The sequence below is a fragment of the Peromyscus californicus genome, unplaced genomic scaffold, assembly GCF_007827085.1.
Source record: "Peromyscus californicus insignis strain IS unplaced genomic scaffold, ASM782708v3 Scaffold_17__1_contigs__length_78620276, whole genome shotgun sequence".
Classification (NCBI taxonomy): Eukaryota; Metazoa; Chordata; class Mammalia; order Rodentia; family Cricetidae; genus Peromyscus; species Peromyscus californicus.
The window spans coordinates 69,003,444-69,022,507 of NW_026294469.1; the positions used below are offsets into that span (position 1 = coordinate 69,003,444).

General features: G+C 47.3%; 1 pseudogene; it reads right to left on the bottom strand.

The window, feature by feature from the left end:
- The window catches only part of LOC128112386 (60S ribosomal protein L14-like), a 58,454-nt pseudogene that overhangs the window by 17,484 nt on the left and 21,906 nt on the right, over window positions 1-19,064 (bottom strand).

Below are 19,064 nucleotides of genomic sequence, written 5' to 3' on the forward strand. Positions count from 1 at the left end.
AGGATCAAGAAACAAAATCCATCCATCTGTTGCCCACAAGAAACACATGTTAACTTTAAAGATAGGCACTACTGTAGAGTAAAAGGATGGACGAAAGTATTCCAACCAAATGACTCAGAAGCAGGTAGGTGTCATTGCTCTAACACAAATGACTCAGAAGCAGGTAGGTGTCACTGCCCTAACAGCTGGCAAAATAGGCTTCGAACTAAAACTAATCAGAAAAGACAAAGAGGGAAACTTCACCTTAATCAAGGGTGTTGTGGAATATTATTTTAAAGTGTGTTGCATTTTTTTCCTACTGCTTTTGTTAACAATCCAAAGATGTGTTTGATTAAATAAAATTAACCTTTGGGCAGGAGGCTGAGTCAGCAAGTAGCTGACAGGAAATGGTAGGGAGGAACCATGTGTAGCAAAGGTTTTTTTTTTTTTTTTTTTTTTTTTTTTTAAGTGGAGGCTGAGAGAAGGATGCTGGGTCTTTTGGAAGACGTCATCAAAGGGAGAAGGTGAGCTACTTGCTATTCAGCCTCTCTGAGTGAGCAGAATTCCATCTCAACCTTTGAATACTGAGTTCTTTAGATTTAGATAAAGTTTGCCTTAGTAGCTCTGAAAGAGTCGGTGCCTGAGGGAAAAGAATCCCCTCAGGCTGCAGCCCTTGTGGCCTAGCCTAACCCAACAGTGAAGTTGCAATCTCTGATTAGGACAGTGGATGCTTAAGAGGCAGCCACTGTAGATAATAAAAAACTATTAACAACAAAGGGAACAGTTAATCATGAAGACATCACTATCCTAAATATATACACACACCGAGCTCTGTAGCACTCAAATTCGTAAAAATGTACGACTTGTTTTAAAGATACAGATTAACATCAGCCCATTAATAATAGGTGATTTTGGTACCCTGGGTGTCTGGCCATCTGCCAGCCTCCGTTCATGGTGATGTGCACACACCAGGCTGGTTGTAGTTTGGGCTCCACAGCAGTGGTCAGTTAGTAGAACTTTAGGCGTTAAGGTAAGTAAAGGGCAGTCTTGCCCAGGGCTTCACAGGAATAACTACAGATGTTAAAGCCTATTGAGATGTTCCTCAGGTGCAGAAAACCTTGGTTAGATTCAGGTAAGGACACTGAGACTTGCGTGGAGATATGCTCCTATATTTGGAGCCAAAAGTAGGCCTTTGTGCTCTGAGGGTATGGCTCATGGTGAGAGGGATCATGTTGGCATATCAAAAACATGGCAGAACCTGGTGGGATGGTGCTCTCCTTTAGTCCCAGCACTTGGGAGGCAGAGGCAGAGGCAGGTGGATCTCTGTGAGTTCAAGGACAATTTGGTCTACAGAGTGAGTTCCAGAATAGCCAAAGCTACACAGAGAAACCCTGTCTTGAAAGACAAAAACAAAAACAAAACAAAAAAGAAAACACGGCAGAGAAACAGTAGCAATCTCTGCTGGGTTGGGGCTTTCTGCACCTTCATCCCCCCTCTGTCCTTCAAGAACAGCTGGATAGCAGCCTGCAGCCTGCGTCTCTCAGGTGGCCGGCCTCCCTCAATGGGACAGGGAAGGAGGCTGCACCCAGGCCTCTTGCTTATCTGTATTGGCAGCTGTCAAGGTCTGGGGCACACTTGTGGTCACAGTCCTTGGGCACACCTGTCCTGTGTCCGGTGGCCCTGATTTAACATTGGATGCCTGTTAGGAAGTTATGTTGTCTGTGCTGCTTAAGTTTTGCCCTCTTGGTGGCCCCAGAAGGGCCACGAGAGCCTGTCCTGGTAGCTCCTGGTGTTATTAGACTTTCACTTGTGCCCCAGTCTCTTGAACTGCTGAGAGTCCCTTCCGCTTTCTATGAGCCGGCCCTCCTTCTCTTAAGGATCGTATAACCTCACAGAAGCCCCACTGGCCTGCTCTGCTGTCGTGAATCAGGCAGAAGAGAGATGTGAGGAAAGGCTGTGATTTCGGGTTCCGTTAGGAAGAGTGACAGCCGCTTATTTGGACATGACAAATGAGTGCCTGCGCTGGATGGTCACTGCACTTGCTCCCTTGCCAATCACGCATCTCTTAGGCAACCCCTCTGTTGCCTCCACATGGCCAGCTGAGCAAATGGACACAGCAACTGGCAGGCAGCTTCCCTAGGAGCAGGCCTGGGAACCTCAGAGACAGCCAGCTGCCACCTGCCTGTTAGGATTTCTAAACACAGGGCTCCTCTCAAGTGTGGACCCAGAAGTGGGTGGAAATCTCCAGACTGTGACAGCTGTGGCCATGGGACATAATAGGTTATACTTAGCTTTCAGATGGCAGCCTCCAACACAGGGTACATGGTGTGGGCACTGCCGGGGGTCTGCAGCAGCTACCTCTACTCCAGCTGTGGACAGAGGTGGTGGGGGACTGACTCAGCCCCCGAGACGGCACTACATCTTTATGACCTTCTGTGAGCTGGAGCACAAGCAAAGAAGCCTCGGCTCCTGGAGTATGGGACAGCATCTGTCCCCAGACCTATACACAGGACCAGGCCTAAAAGGGACTTTTGAATTGCTGCTACACCACAGTCCCACGTGGCAAATCTACCCAAGCTTATGCCTCTCTCCAAGACCCAGCCTTGGACCTCTCAGGTGCAGCAAGCCAGACCACACTCTCCTGGACTGCAAAGATGTCTTCTCCCCTCTCTTTCCAACAAGTTCAAAATTTAACACAAATGCCAGTTTATCTGGGAATATGACTGTCTTGAGATGGGAGCAACCAGAATGTATGTCAACTTGCTAATTGATTTAAACCTGGATGAACTCCAGAAAAGATGAGAGATAGGTCCCATCGGGCAGAATACACAAAACAGACAAAAAAAAAAAGCCCAATAAATTGTAGCCAGAAGAAACAGAGTGGAAATGAGGTTCAAAACCAGAGGAAATGCGTAACAGGTGTTCATGGATGAAGCCAACTATTGTATGAAAGATGAGAGGCGAGGGACCCGTCCGACCCTGATATGGTCAGGAGAAGGACCCTGCTGCATTCCTAGAGCAATGATTGTCTGGGACTGCAGGCATTGGAGATTTGTCCCTAAGCTGCCCAGTTGAGGAAGAAGTTGAGCTGTGGTACCTGCATGCCACTGCTCTGGGTGTAGATTTCCTGGGACTCACTGTGCTGGCACCCAAGCCCATGTGGAGGGGCAAGACCCTTTTTGGGGAAGCCTAATGGTTACTGAAAGATTTAGCGTGGATTCTTCCCTGTGTTTTGTGATGTGGCTGCTTCAGACAGCGCCTGAAGACAGTGGCATTTACCTCTGTAAGTATCTTCCCCTGGGTATATGGTGAGAACAATGAAGATACAGAGGAGCCATGTGACTACATTGGGAATGAGGCTCCAAAATACTACTGCCCTTTGGAGATCTATGAATAATGAGCTGGTTCGGGAAGCCCTCTTACTCCAGATCTTGGCTGCTTGGCATGTGAATAATAGCATGAGCTTCTAAACAAACTTTCAAAATGGCTGCTGTGTTGCTTGCTGGAGAAGGCCCCCAAACTCCACCATGTGCGCATGTGTGAGTGGGTGCATATTGTGTGGAGGCTGGAAGTTGACATCAAGTGTCTTCCTCAGTTTCTCTCCACCTTGGCTTTTGAGACAAGGTCTTTCACTGAACCTGGTGCTCTCCTGATTTCAGTTAGACTGGCTGGCCGGCAAGCCCCATGGATTCTCTAGTCTCTGCCTCCTTAGCGCAGGGATTATGGCCATGCATTCCTTTGCTCAGCTTTTCAGCTGGGGGTCTGAATTCAGATCCTCATGCATGTATAGCAAGTGCTTTATTGATGGAGTCATCTCTCCAGCCCTAAAATCCTTAGAAAATGTTACTTGAGTAACATCCTACACATTGTGTAAATGTAACATCCTATACTGTGTCTTGCTTTTCTTGCTATTTCTTAAAGAAAAATTGGCCCCACCCCCAGTTCCAATGCGAAGGAAGAGCCCACTGCGGTGTTAATCACTGTCTGCCAGTAGCGGACAGTCAGAATTCATGCTGTCACAGGGTGACTCGGGATTATTCATCGGCAGGTTGGCTGGCCCTGTCACCAGCAGCAGGGCTCCTCTTTAGACACTGGCCTCACATTCCCGCACCTGCCTTGGTTCCCACAAGAACACGGAAGAGGAAACTTCTGTTCTTCCTTCGAAAGGGGAAGCTTGGCTGGATTCTGGGTGTTTTTAGAGAATCGATTGTTTCTTCTTTCCCAGAAATAGCTCTCTGCGGGCGAGACAGTCAGCATTGCTCAGGGGCTCTCACAACAGGAAAGTCCCAGTGCTCAGCCTGCAGATGAGGCCTACAGTCTTAGCTCCCTCACAGGTAGGAATAAGGCATTGTTTGCCTCTTGTATTAGAGATGGACAGAAGAATAATGTTTTTATTACTGTGTAAACGTTCTCTTTAAAGAGAATTAAGCTATGAAAAGGCCCTAGTCTTATAAAACTATTTCTGGTGAAGGATCTATAGTCCTGAGGGTAGTCAACTCCATCCACAAAAATAAATAAATAAACAAACAAATAAATAAATAAATAGATAAATAAATAAATAAATAAATAAATAAATAAATAAATAAATAAAAATGTTAAAAATGGCAGCTGGTGGCAGCCATACCAATAAGATTCTATAAACTAGGAAACCCACAGCACGGGCATGGCGGTGTCCCTTGAGGGCACCATTTAGTGCTTCATTTGGCCTAGGCAGGATTTTCAAGGCTACATGAAACTGAACTGTAATTTCTGCACGTATCTAGCAGGGGCTACCATTAATTTAAACCCAAGTGTAGGGTCACATACCAATCGGGTTGACTATAGCTCACAGGTTCATGGGGATTAGGCTTCAAGGATAATTTGATCCTGTAGCAACCCTGTGATCTTGTTTTTAATCTCTGTTTTCTCACTCATCCTGAGGTTGGTTCCACTAGTCACTACCTGGTGGTTTTTGACAGAACATGGTTCACGAGCAGAAAAGTCCTGTACCCAAGGCCAGAGCTAAGAGGTGTCTTCCTGGACTAATTTTGGGCATATGTCTATCAAAATGCCCATCAAAGGCAAGGGGATACCATGTTTCTGGACAGTCCTTTAGGAGTCAGGGCTAGGGTCAGCTCCAGCAGACCACCAAGACTATGGTGGAGAGCATTTGTGGGGAAAGGGAAAGGGCTGCTGAGCTTGGTGGATGGTGCACCCAGTCTCACATGGTGCTATGAAATGGGACAAGCAAAACTTAGGAAGCATCTTCTTTGAAAAAATGTCACCCACTCAGAAGGATTGAAATAAGTCCATACTGAACACTTGAGTGCTGACTACCGGGATCCTATAATAAGCATTTCTGTTTTTCATGCGTTTGTCTCTCCCTTCCCACTACCCACTATTCACTTTGTCCTTTGCATTTCAAGGTCGGTTTCACATCACTAAAGTCTATATGTGTTTCAGTCTTTTAAACTAAAAGCACACATATAGTGAGATGCCTATGTCCTAAGAACGCCATTCAACATGTTCCATGTATGACGTCACTCCAGGGGTCCCCATCTCTACCTCCCTGCATACCTTTATGTTTTTTTCTTTATAGGAGGGAATCATAACGCACAAAGTTTGTGCATGTCTTCCTCACTGCGTGGCCTCCCTGAGGTTCTCCACATCTTTGTGAATTACAAGTTGTTGTTTGTGACTCAGCAGGATGCAGTAAATCAGCTGAGATCCCGGCTCTGCGCCCATAAGCCTGAATTCCCAAGGTGAGGGCCAGCCAGCCTCCCAACTCAACTCTTATCTCAAGGGCTAAGAAATCACAGAACACCCCAGGCCCACTACGGGGTGAGAGATGGGAAACCAAACTCACTGGGGTTCAGTGAAAGGAAGAGACTTGTTCAGAAAGGCGGCAATGATCAAACTTATTTAATCTGTAAGGTCAAGATTTAAAAAATGTATAGATGTAGAGGAAGACAGACTGAATAAGGATTTCTGTATGAAGTAAAAAATATATAGTTTTGCTTCTAAGCTGCCATGGTGAATGTGTCTGAGAGCTGTTTTATGTTAGCCCATATGCAACTTTTTACTTAGACAACAACCATGACAGCAGGCAAACTAGATTGAATTTTTTAGAGAAACTTCTGAGTCCAACCATCACTTTTGGGTCTACAATGGCATGGATGGCAGTGACCCCACTCTGGCTAAATGATTTGAGCTCCAAGATGGCAGAACTTGGGCTCACACCTGAAGGAATATCCTTATGACATATTTTTCTGGGGTTTACAAGGATGGGCCAGACATCTGAGGCCTTTGGGACAAAGCCTATGGAATTGAACCATGATTTTCCACAAGAAACTGGCTCAATCCAGTTTAGACAGAAGGCATTGATCAGCAACACATTATTTACGAGCCTCAGCTGAAAGCCCTGCCACATGGCTCTGCCTCGTGGAGACAGTGGTTAGTTCTGCATACCAAACCGTGCTTGAGACTTAACACCCTTCACATGTACAGACAGACTCAGGCACACACCCAGAGACACAGCCAACCCCCAGCGCCACACATGTCCACACGTGGCATGTGTGTACACAAGCGCACATCGGCACAGACATGTGCATACGTACATATATTTCCACATACCCACCTATGATATACACCTAGAAACACACACTAATACACAGTGCACACACACATGTAATCATAGACATGCACAAACATATATATATATATATATATATATATATATATATATATATATACCTGTTCTCCCATACTCTCACCAAAGTACACACATCCATCTGCACACATGAAACCACACCTTTATTGACACACCAACAAAGACGTATGCAATCATGCATACACACTCCCTAATCCCTAAGGTGGGCCTGGAAGCGAGACCTGGGCAGGTGACCTGATAAAGTGACTTGGCAGCGCACTCCTGATTCCCTCTTCTCCACCTCCCGTCGTTCCTGTTGTCTGAATCCTAGAGGTCAGCAAGATGGGGCTGCCTCTCCTCAGGGGGCCACACAAGACACTGTCCTACTTGAGGTGAACGCTCTTCCATGGGGTCCCATTGCACTTCTGTGGCACACTCAGATTTCTGAAGTCACTCTAATCCAGAGAGCTCTTGGTTTTGGAAACACGTCAGTCATCACATGTCACCCTCTTCCGTGTTTGTAACACTAGAGCTGACACTGTGGAGACTTGCGGGGCCGTGTTTTGTTCACACGTAGGCACTGAAGGACCAGGTGTAGAGATTGCTCCCTACATTGAGGGTAATGATGCCAGGAACCAACATGGGAGGATCTGGAGAGAGTCCTGCCTTCTGGTAGAGAAGAAAGTTGGCAGAAGTATGTGAGAAGATGCCAGTGAGGGCAGAGGGCTTGGTGGTCATCACTTGAACCAAAGGACCCCAGAGAATGGGGAATTTAGTTCAGGCCTGCCTTCAAGACTGCTCCTACACACTCCAGAGAAGAGGCAGAGCCCAGCTGAGTTGGTGGAAAACTGATCTGTGCTTAGCTCTGACCCCAGCAGGTCTCATCCCTCTGGTGTCAAGATGTCTGTGCTCTTTAAAGCTCTTAAAGGCCCCAAGCACTATCCCCACCTGGCGGGGTATGTCCCCTTAGGATGAAAACCAAGAAATGGAGCATGGACTGGCTGATCATTTGAAAACAACTTCATTAAATATTATCATGAGACACAGCAAATACTCGAAAAGACAGTGGCAAGTAAGTCTCTCTCAGCCAGCCTACAGCCCACTGGCTTCTGTGCAGACTGTGCACCCTGCTTCTTTGATTGGGGCAGGGAAGCACATTTTAGCTGCATGGCTTTGGCTGGATCTCTGTGAAGTCTTCTTTGCTATCACATGGCACTGACAAGGGCAACTTCCTCAGGGCAGCTGTCTGTGGACTCAGAAGCCACACGGAGTCACCTTTTTTCCTGTCCATATCGATGAACACCTCCTGGTCTGACTCATGAACCCAAAGGGTCTTCATCCATGTGTGGCTGTGACATAGTGGCTTCTTCATTTGAAAAAACTGATTTCCTGAGTCTCCAGCTGGTGATGCATTTCTTTATGAACTGTCAGTCACATTTAGAATCACTGCCAACTTCCTCGGAAAATATGGAACTTTTGGGAAGCTAACAGTAGCAGACACACATTTTCCAAAACTCCATGTTTTACTTGAAAGCTCTCATCTTTAAATTTTTTTAATTAAAATTTTTGCTATCAGTTCCATACACATACACAGTGCATTGTGGTCATTTTTTACTCCCCTACTCCCCCTTCACAGAACCTGTTCTTCTTCTTGAAAAATCTGCTCCTACTTCTTTCTTTCTTTCTTTCTTTCTTTCTTTCTTTCTTTCTTTCTTTCTTTCTTTCTTTCTTTCTTTCTTTCTTTCTTCCTTTCTTTTGGTAGTCTGGTGGAGGGAGCCACTGTGGCTATGTGTTCGTGATTGCAACAGCATGCCACATCTGGAGGACAGTTTTCTGCAGTACGCCTCCCCATCCTCCAGCCTTTACAGGCCTTCTGTCTTTTTTATGTGATCTTTCCTGGGTCGTGTCGGAGGCATTATAGATGTCCTGTTTAGAGCTAAGAACTCAATGCTTATTCTAAGCGCTTTGACCAGTTATGAGTCTCTGCATGAGCTGTTGCCCCATGTATAAAGAAGCCTCTCTACTTAAGGCTGAGAGCAGCATGAGTCTGTGAAAGCTCTAGTCCTGTGATGGATGATCACTGTAGTTTACCTATCATCACTGAGGACACAGAAGACACATCTGCCCAGGATGCATGTCTGAATGGCCAGTGGCATCGTTTGTTGGGTGGGAGCACAACATACAGCCCTCAGAGGTGACCACTAGGTTAATCCTCACTTTTGCATCTCTAAATCTCTCTGCTGTTTCCATCATCTGAAGAGGCAGCATCTTCCTCGGCAGCCCATTGGAGTTGCCAGGAGAGGTACTAGATGGAAACTTGCGTTGTCAACATCCTGGGGCTGTGGCCATCAGCACTACCCCACCCCAGGATGCGTCACCTTCTTAAGGGAATAGGTGGTGGAAAAACATCACAACATCAAGTGCCACGGACAGCGCTGGTCTCTATGGCTCTACTTTGTGGCATCCCTTTAAGACTCTGACCTGGCTGTGTCTCCAGACCAGGAGAGGGCCTGAACTCTCAAGTCTTGGTTAGCAGTCAGGAAGATCTGATGGACAGTCTTGCAAAGGCGCAGCTCAAGGTTGTTTGTTTATAGCACAGGAGGAAAGTTGTCAGGCAAACAACACACCCAGGAGAAAACAAGGCAGGCCCCAGCCCAGACTTTCCGCCTGTGGATTGCTGAATATGTCCGTCGAGGTAGATGGCATTATTCAAGCAGTTTTGACTATCCAGAGCATTTGTTCTCCCCGAAATGGACATAACATTTTGCAAAAATCACACAGCCACATCATTCCACCTGAGTGGGTTCTCAGTCCCACAGGTAACCATGGTGTCTAGGGACGAGAGACAAGGAGAGCTGAGCTCCCTGGAATGGGGCAAGAAGCGCAGTGGCTGGTCGCACCCTAAAGCTAGGACAGCCCTGTCAGGAATCTAGATTGTGTTCTCAGATGACTTCTGAGTTTCTCCTCAAGAGAAAATACATGCCCGGGTTTATGATTGGCTGCTCTGGTCCTTTTGCGAGATGAGGACCGTCTTGGGTGGAAGTGACCACACATTCATCGACTGGGTGAGAATGGTGTAAACAGGCAAGGCCTGGTCCAGTCTAAGGTTAGAAACAGATTCCTCTGGAATCCAGGCTGAACACCAAGTGTAGGGAAAGGGCACTGTTTCCTGGGAGCCCAGCCTCTACTGCCAAGGACACAGCTGCCCGGCCAGCCTGTGCCCTGCTTCAGGTCAGGTGTGTCCTAGGGGAATATGGGTTACAAAGCCTGGCCCAGAGCACTGCATGCAAGGACATCGGGTTAGGGATAGGCATGAGGACAACAGTGTCATCGGGAGCCATTCTTCCTCATACGGCTCTTCTCATCTTTCTCGGGACATCGGTGACGGAAACTGGGCTATTTCTGGAAACACGCTGGTCATTTATTTTTCAAAGTACGTTTAAATCTCCAATAAAGGGTGCCATATATGAAGTGGTGCACATTTCTTTCATTAACCGTGGATACTGTTGTCACTCCTCTGCTCAGAGAATGTAAGGTGCCATTTGTCTCTTCGGGAATGTCAAAGACACTGTGCCTTGGCGTGGTACCTGTGATGCGCCAGGTTCCAGAACCCTTCCAGGCTGGGGGTTGTCTCAGTCACCAGCACACTCTCCTTGTCACCTCTGTACACTCTCTCTGCTCCCTTTGTGATATTTGTGCTGTATTTCTCTGCTAAGAGTTGCTTCCAGCATGGTCCTGCCTCAGCTCATGGCTATGCGGAAGCACTTGGCCCAGGGGAGTGGTAACTTGCTTGGTGTTGGACTCAAAGGTTCTTGGAAGCGCTCTGAACCAGCAAGCCACCTCAGTGAGTGGTTTCCAGCTCTCCTCTCACCCTTCTGTGAATAGTGTGGCTGCATTTGCAGTCTTGTTACCCCTGAACACCATCTCCCTAAGCTGAGCTGGTTACCTGTGTTTTGTTTTCTGTCTCTGATGGGTAAGTGAGGAGGACACACAGTACCCTGTATTCAGTAGGATGCCTCAGTCACCGTGCTCACTTTCTGGCCTCCCGAGTGCTTCTTCCATGTCTCTGTGTGCATTCGGATGGCCAGGCCAGAAGTCAGCTTCAAGGTGGAGTGCTGTCTATCCAGATGGGTATGTTAAACAAATGCACCATCAGTTATGGGCTAAGGATCTGATGGACTCCCTCAAACAGACCCTGCTAAATGACTTGGGATTTGAGTTTTATAGATAGAACCCATTTCCACTCTCTGAAAATTCCTTGGAGATGGAAAGATGACTCAGAGACTAAGAGCACTTGCTGCTCTTGCAGAGGACCTGGGTTCAGTTCCCAGCACTCATATGGCAGCTTACAACCATCTGTATCTCCAGTTTTGGGGGGTCTGGTGCGCTCTTCTGGCATTTGTGAGCACTGCACTCACATGGTGCATTTCACATAAATGCAGGCAAACACAACCATAAAATAAAAACAAATGAAATTAAAAGAAAAGAAAATTCTATTCTTTGAAAAAGTATTTCCTCCTGCTTTTTCAATCAAAGCTCCTATTTTGGACATATTCCTTGCATTGCCTTAACAAATGTGTAGTTAATGTAGTTGATATTGACATTGTTCTAAAATATAGGATGGGCTTTGGAGCGAGACACACTTGGGTGGGAAGCCCAGCTCTGTAGCTGGGCCTTAGGGAGGAACTTCACTTGAGACCCCCAATGTCTCATCTCAGTGTCCTGAATGCTGTGCAGTGGATGGGGTGATGATGGCTGTGATGTGCCCAGGAAGTGTTAAGGGCTTGCTCTCGCTTTAATAAATGTTGGCTCCCTTTGAAGCAAATAAGAACCTGGCAAATTTGTTCTACAGCTGACTGTAAGTTAATTAATACCACCCTCGCTCTCTTATCATTCTTACATACAAAGCTAATTTGGAAAGATACATTGTTTCTTTGAACGTTGCGTGGTTAAAAGCATTCAGAGCTGAGCTTAATTAAGAGAGAGCGGCTCTTAGCGTGCGATCGCTGTGGCCAGAGACGGGAAACTTCATTAGATTATGGACTTTGCTCCCTCCCTTGGCTCGGCTGCTCCTGGACCAACGTAGTGGATTGACCCTGTGTGAACTCCTTACAGCTCCCTGTGGGGCCTGAGGTCGAGAGGTGAACGCTCACCAGGCACAGTGGGGGGTGGGGGGAGGGGGAGAAACAGCAATATGGCTCAGTTCCCCCATGGGACAGTCTAGTGGAGGTGACCCAGGTCCCCGTAGGACAGAGTAATTACCCAGTGGCCACCTTTCCCCTAGGCTGAGTCTTCTGGCATCCTTGTGGTGCACAGGCTACACAGTGAACGTGCAGCGTTTCAAGGCCTCAATGAGAGAAATCTATGAATGTTTATTCTGACTCCTGGGGCCAGGGTGGGGTACACAAAATCCCTAGTTGTGGGCTGGATGGTCCCCTCTTGCTGCCACTGTGTGTGGGAGGGAGCAGGCATCCAGTCTTGGTGCTGGGAGCTCCTACTTGAGGAGCATGACCTTGGGCTTCCTTCCAAGCCTGCCACCCTGGTCTTCATGCTAGTGAGCAGTGGAAGGCCCTTCAGTGCCATACCCTCCTCTGGCCTGGACTTGTCATGGGATATACCCTGCTGTGGGGTCTGAGGACCTGGGCAGGAGGTTATATGGACACTCTTATTGTAGCGCTTCCTAGGCCTTGGGTCCCCGAAGGAACTGCTCGTGGGCAGCTGAAGTGGGCTAGAGTGAGGACAACCATATCCACACCTATCATGGCTCTGTGAAGGAGAAGTTGGCATTCCTGTCTCCCTGCCCATTCTCTTCTACTGTTGCTGGCCTGTTCTGGACATGTAAGAAGTAACTGTAGTATGGATGAAGGAGGCAGAAAGCCAGGATGTGAGCATGAGGAGACCTGAGGCTTTGTAAACCCAAGACCCTGCCTGCATCTGTAGCATTTCCTGGCTCAGTTGCAAGATGGAAGCAGAATGTGCCTCGGTGTTCTTGTGTCAGAAGCTCCTGGCTTCTGATACAGGCTGCTAGGGAATCAAGAACTCTCTTAGTAGACTGACTGTGCTCGGACAAACCAACGGTCCTTGGATGGGCTGACCACCCCCATACACACTTACCATCCGTACAGAGATTGACATCTGCCACATCCTGTGCTGCTTGGTCCTGAAAACCTAAGGACATGAAGGAATGGAGTAAGGGCAGATAGACAGACACACGTACAGAAAAGCTGGGGTCAGATGGGCTGTGCTTGCTCAGATGGAGTGGCCTGTAGGACAACAGCCGAGAACCTCAGCGTATGTATTCTGTACAGCATGGGGAGCAGAGGTTAGCTAGTCTCTCTAGGGAGTCTCTGGAGGGGAGCAGTCTCAGATTATAGCATCGGGAGGAGGGAGCTGCCGATGCCAGTTTTTGCACACACTGGTCCACCATTTGTAAACATTAGTAATTGGGTCAGAGGAAGGCTTTGCTGCTCCTCTCAGGCTCACCCCAAGGAAGGCTTTGCCAGTTTCCATAGGCCTGAGGCACTGGGGTCCTTGTCAATAATAAACATTCGCCCAGGACATCACTCGCTTCTTACATGTTCACTCATGGCTTCCTCTGTTTCCCACAGTCCTCCATAGCCCACTGTCCCTCTGAGACTGTTTATCCCTGTGGAGACCGACTATCCACAGACACACTGGCCTTCTGGGTAGGCTGTGGGTGGGCTGGGCTCTGCAGGCTAGTCCCAGCCACTCCGTGACACTTGGCTCCTGTGGGTTAATCCTCTAGTCACACCAGGGGATCCAGTGATGCCATGAATCCCGTGCTGACAAGCTACCTCCTGGCATCCTGTTTTGTTTACTTAGAGCGGCTTCACAGAACTGACTTTGAGGTGAGGAATGCGAGCATGTTGCTGTGTGTTTAGGGGAAGATTAATAGGTGATTTGTAACTCCTGTAATGAAAACATCACGCAGACCCAGCAATGGGCTCCGTGTTGCTAATTTTCCGGCTGCTAATTGCTAGGGCATACAGGTTCTGTTGTGAAATGAAGTGCCATCTGTAATCACAGCCACATTTATTAAAATATAATTGCTTTTCAATTTTTTTTTTTTTCAGAATAAGGCATAGTTGAAACAAAGCACTGCCTTTGTGAGTGTTGATTTCCCTGGCCGGTTACAGGGGTGACTGTGGAGCCTCCAGCTTCAAACCAGCAGGGCTTTGCTGTCAATTCATGGCGGGGGCATTCCCGGCTGTTCAGGCTCCTGCCAGGCTGTCGAGCCCTCCAAGGATATAGAGTCTCTCCAAAGGTTTTAGCGAGCACAAAGACCAAACTCCAGCCTCTGTGGCCGTCCTAGAGGCTTGTCTGCAGACAGGGCAGTCCTTAGACTTTTGTCCCCTACATACACCTTCCTAAGCTGCCCAGAGGAAGAATCCCACACAGGGAAGCCAGCAGCCGTTCACTTAGCTGAGGACACGGCCTTCAGGTGTGGTGGACATGGCGAGGCTAGAGAGCCACTGCCTTCTCTCTGAAGATGGCTTTAAAGGCAAATTAATAAAGACACAGGCCAGAGAACTGGATGGTCCTCTGGGACTCAATTTCCCCCTAAAGAAGCCTCTACTGGGCAAACTTGGGGGGGTGTTTCTGGTGTTGCTGTTCTTAGAAGGATGTTTACTTCAATTGTCCTCTCCCTCTTTAAAAAAAAAGTATGAGTCACTCTCTTATAGGACTCTTAGTTTATAATTCTGTTCAGAATCATTAACATGGGGGAAAAGGAATGTCCTTGAGAGTGAATTTTTATATTTAATTTTTAATTTTTTTGAAGTTTAAAATGTGAGTACTGTATTTACATCATTTCCGTTGCTTTTCCTCTTTCTAACTCTTCCCATGTCTCTTTCCAACTTCCTCTCAAGCTTACGACCTCTCCTTTAACTATTACTGTTAAACGTATATGTTACACAGGCATATTTATGTACATGCAAACACATATGCATGCACCGACAACCATCCACAACCCACTGAGTCACATTAGTGTTTCATGTGTTAGGCTACCTGACCACTAGCCACAGGGCTTGGGTGTCATACCTGGGGGCTTTTCCCCTGGAGGACACGGTTTCTTCTCTTGCAGCCGCCACTGATGTCCTGTGGGTTTTCGTCTGGAGGTGGAGCCTGGTGAGCTGGTGAGTCCCACTCACGTTGGCATGCCAGCTGGAGCTGCCATCATGCAGGCCTTGTTCAGGTAACTGTATGTTGAGAGTTCATGGCTGGAATATCCTGGTTCCCTGGCTCTTCAAGTCTTTGTACTCTCTCTCCTACAATTTCCCCGAGCCTCCGATGCCGCGTGGCTGTATAGATTTATCAGCTGGGCTGGGTGCCGCATGGACACAGCCCTGAGGTGACTGACCCTTAGGGGCTCTGTCTAGTTCTTGTTTGCTTTTAACTGGTACTTAAGGTGGAAACTAGACATGTCCACTGTCACTGGTTAATACTCTGAGCATGTCACACGCCAAGCCAACTGGGAAGCCTCACACTCTGCATGTTCACCTGCCCCCCACCGTGGAGATGTCCCTGTTAACACGTGTTCCTCTGCATGTTCCTGGCCCTGCTTGGAGATGCCCGTGTTAACACATGTTCCTCTGCATGTTCACCTGGCCCTGCTGTGGAGATGCTCGTGTGGTCAGTTTGCCTATTTCATATCCAGCTCTCAGTCGTTTTATTTTACATCCCCAGTGTTCTCGAGTTTTCTGTTTTAACCCTAACACTCCTTCCAACCCCAGTGATATTCTTATCTATCACCACCATGTACCCTGCTCCCCATTAGTGGTGCACACACGCCCCCAATGGGCAGTCCATACCAACTGCAGGAGGGAGGGTGAACTTTCATCTCTGTTTCAACACCCTGCCCGTTCTGGGGTACTCTCCCCTAGATGAGGACTCAGCGCTAGCTCCCAGGGAACAGAAAAGGGTCGAGACTCAGAAAAATAAGGACAGGTTGTGGTGAGGGCAGTCTCAGGCCAGGGAAGCCCAGCCTCGGAGCTATTCAGTGTCTGACCTGCTTCTTCTCTTTGTCCACATCCACAGGGCAGGAAGTGGGCTGTGCCACTCAGTCAAGGAGCTCTGCAAGCGTGGTCAGACAGCCAGGAGAAGAAGGAAGTATTCTTGGCCTTGTGTGTGGGAAGGGTCGGCCGAGGCTGTTGTGGTCATGGTTATGATGATAGATAGCATCTTCCTAAAGAACGGGGCATCTTGGGCAATGCTGCAGGGTTTTGTACTGCATACGTTTTGTTAAACTCAGCTAATCTAAGCCAAGAAAGAGGGATATCTAGGTCCCCTTTCTCCTCCAAGGTTTTCATATACAATACTGCTTTTACTCTGCAGACCTCTAGCCATTTTTCCTGACCATGCCAGATGCTTTCTGTATGCTCCCCCCGTGCGCTTCAAGCTCTTCCCAGTCCTCTGAGACTCCTGTCTCAGCACCTGGGCAGGTCCAGTCCTTGGGATCTTCTAGGCTGCATGGCTGACATATGCCAAATAGTGACAACGTAACACAGAAGGGCTGCCCTTTTCCATGGGCTTCACACATGAACCTCCCTCCTGACTTTGGAGTCAACAGGAGGGCACTATCTAGATTCTCAGAGAGCTGCAGCCAGAGGCATCGGGTCCAAATTCCGTAGCATCTGTCCGAGTGGGACTCTGTGCTCTCACCATGACAGAGGATGTGGTCCCCTCTCCCCAGCTACCTACACTCAGCCTCTTTAAAAGTACTATACAAATTATGAAATATGTGCAAGGTCATAGAACATGTACATCACATAGAAACATGGAGCTCAATAGCACTGAACCTGAATAGAAGAGGCTGTTGTGTTCTCTGGAACTGGAATTACAGTGAGCTGCCATCTGGGTGTTGGGAATTGAACCTGGGTCCTCTCGAAGGGCAGACAGTGCTCTTAACCATTGAGCCATATCTCTACCCCAATCTCCGTCTTTTAATCAGTACATTTATATACCAACACTCAGCGTGACGAACAGTTGAGTGAGTATCTGTCATTGGTGCCACGGTCTTGCTTCCGGTTCCTATTTTCACCTACTCTTTTCGAACTTTTCTAGTTTGGGACATTCATATTACTTCATTTTTTTCTTCTTTCTTAGCACACCAGCTACATTAAAAATATTTTACAAATTTCCCCGGCTTACAGTATAGATTTATAGTTAATCTCATCCCACTTGTAAGCACACACTTGGTGTGGGGCTGGATGTAACCCGAGTCACGGCAGCAAATGAAAAATAAACAGCGCTGGAGGCGCCTCTGGTTACCTCGTGGAAAAGTCACAAGCCACGGCCACGACTACCAGAGTTACAGAGAGCTGTATTAGGATGGAAAAGAGGGGGAGAGAGAGAGGGGAGCCAGGCCTGGGGGGGGGGGAGGAGCAGGGAGCAGAGAGCAGAGAGAGAGGGAACAGAGAGAGAGCAGAGAGAGAGGGAACAGAGAGAGAGCAGAGAGAGGGTGGGGTCTGCATCCGTTAATTGTTTTTTTTGTTGTTGTTTTGTTTTTTGGTTTTTTTTTGGCTTTTCAAGACAGGGTTTCTCTGTGTAGCTTTGCGCCTTTCCTGGAACTCGCTTTGGAGACCAGGCTGGCCTTGAACTCACACCCGGATTTTAAGGTGCAGATTGTGAACACCCCCGATGATGTAAGACGCAAGACCCCGAGCTGCCCATGTGCAGGAGTGAGGGCAGGATCCTAACAACATTACTTCATTTTTTTTCTCCTTTCTTAGCACATCAGCTACATTAAAAATATTTTACAAATTTCCCCGGCTTACAGTATAGATTTATAGTTAATCTCATCCCGCTTGTAAGCACACGCTTTGTGTGGGGCTGGATTTCCCCACAGTCACAGAATAACTACAATTCCTCCTTCCTGTCCCCATGTCTCTGTGGTCATTCATTTCACTTACACACGAATGATTCTTTTTCAAGGAATTATTTTATTTAATTGACTCTTTTGAAGTATTTTTTTCCCTGAGAATTTCATACATGAGTGTTGAATTTATAAAATTTCTACCTCCTCTCCCCCTACAACTTTTCCTGTGCTCTCTCAAATTCATGACCTCTTCTTCTTCAATCATTATTGTTACACACACAAAACAAACAACCCACACCCAAGAAACCCACCTCCTGAGTCTATTTAGTGTCACTTGTGTGGATGTGTTTTTACTGCTGACCACCTGGGACTGAATAACCTATTGGGAATTAGTCCCTATTAAAAAACCTGATTTCCCTTCTCAGCAGCCATTGGTTGCCTGTAGCTTTTCATCTAACAGTGGGACCTTCTAAAACTCCCCCCATCCATGGTGGAATGTCAACTGGTATTGTCATTATGCCAGTCTTGTTTAGATAGCCACATTGTCGAGAGTCCGTGGGTGCAACTTCCCTGTCGTGTCTAGAAGACACTGTCTATAGCAGGCTTCCCAGTTTGCTGGCTCTTACAATCTCCCCACCCCTCAGGGAAATTCTGCCACATTCCCTGAGCCTTAGGTATAAGGGCTACATTGCAGACCTATCAGCTGGAGATGGAGACTGTGGTCACTTAATTCTCTGCATTTTGACTAGCTGTGGACCTCTGTACTTGTCTCCATATGATATAAAAAGTTGTCTGACGAGGGGTGAGAGCTACACTTTCCTGTGGGGATAAGGAAACGTATTTAGAACACACTTAGAAATTATATTATTTTAGAAAAATGGCGGTAGTAGGTTCTTCTTTAGGGTCTATGACCTCACCAACCACAGGGAGCTGGCTAGGCTTCAGCTCCAGGCATGAATTACCTCCTACTGAGGCAGCCTGAAGTCCAATTAGATAGCTGTTGATTAGTGACAAGATAAAGGTGTCACTATTACGCCACTGGGGATACCTTGCAGTGGCCAGCCATTATGGTTTGTAAGTTTCACAGCTGGATAGGACAATTGATTGCTTTTCTCCTGGCAGCTTGTAGACCTTCTAATACTGTGAGAGCTAGTCCTCAGGGGGGAGGGCCTTCCAGGCCAGTACCATCTCTCTTCTTCCAAGTCCTGTGTCCAAAATGTGCGGTGTCTCCACCAGCAGTAAGATCTCACCTTCCAGCTCTGGGAGTCACCCAAGGGCAATGGCATTAGCCTGTACTGTTTGGGGAGTCTCTTGGATCCTCCTGACCAAGATCTGGAATGGAGATTTTCCATGTTGGGCAGCTGGGTTTTTGTCAGCCTATGGCTATCGAGGGGTCCGTTACCACCGTGGTGTAATGCCGTTAAACATATATGTATGTGCTTGTAAAATAATATGCTTTCCCTAGACTTCCTCAGACATCCTTAATGTTATTTATATCTCTTTCCTTTCTCTCCTTCAGTGTTACCAGTTAATGTCTGCTCCCCATTTCCCCTTTCATAATACTTATATTTTATGTTTAAATTATGTATATAAGTGTGTTTCTGTCTATGGATATGTACA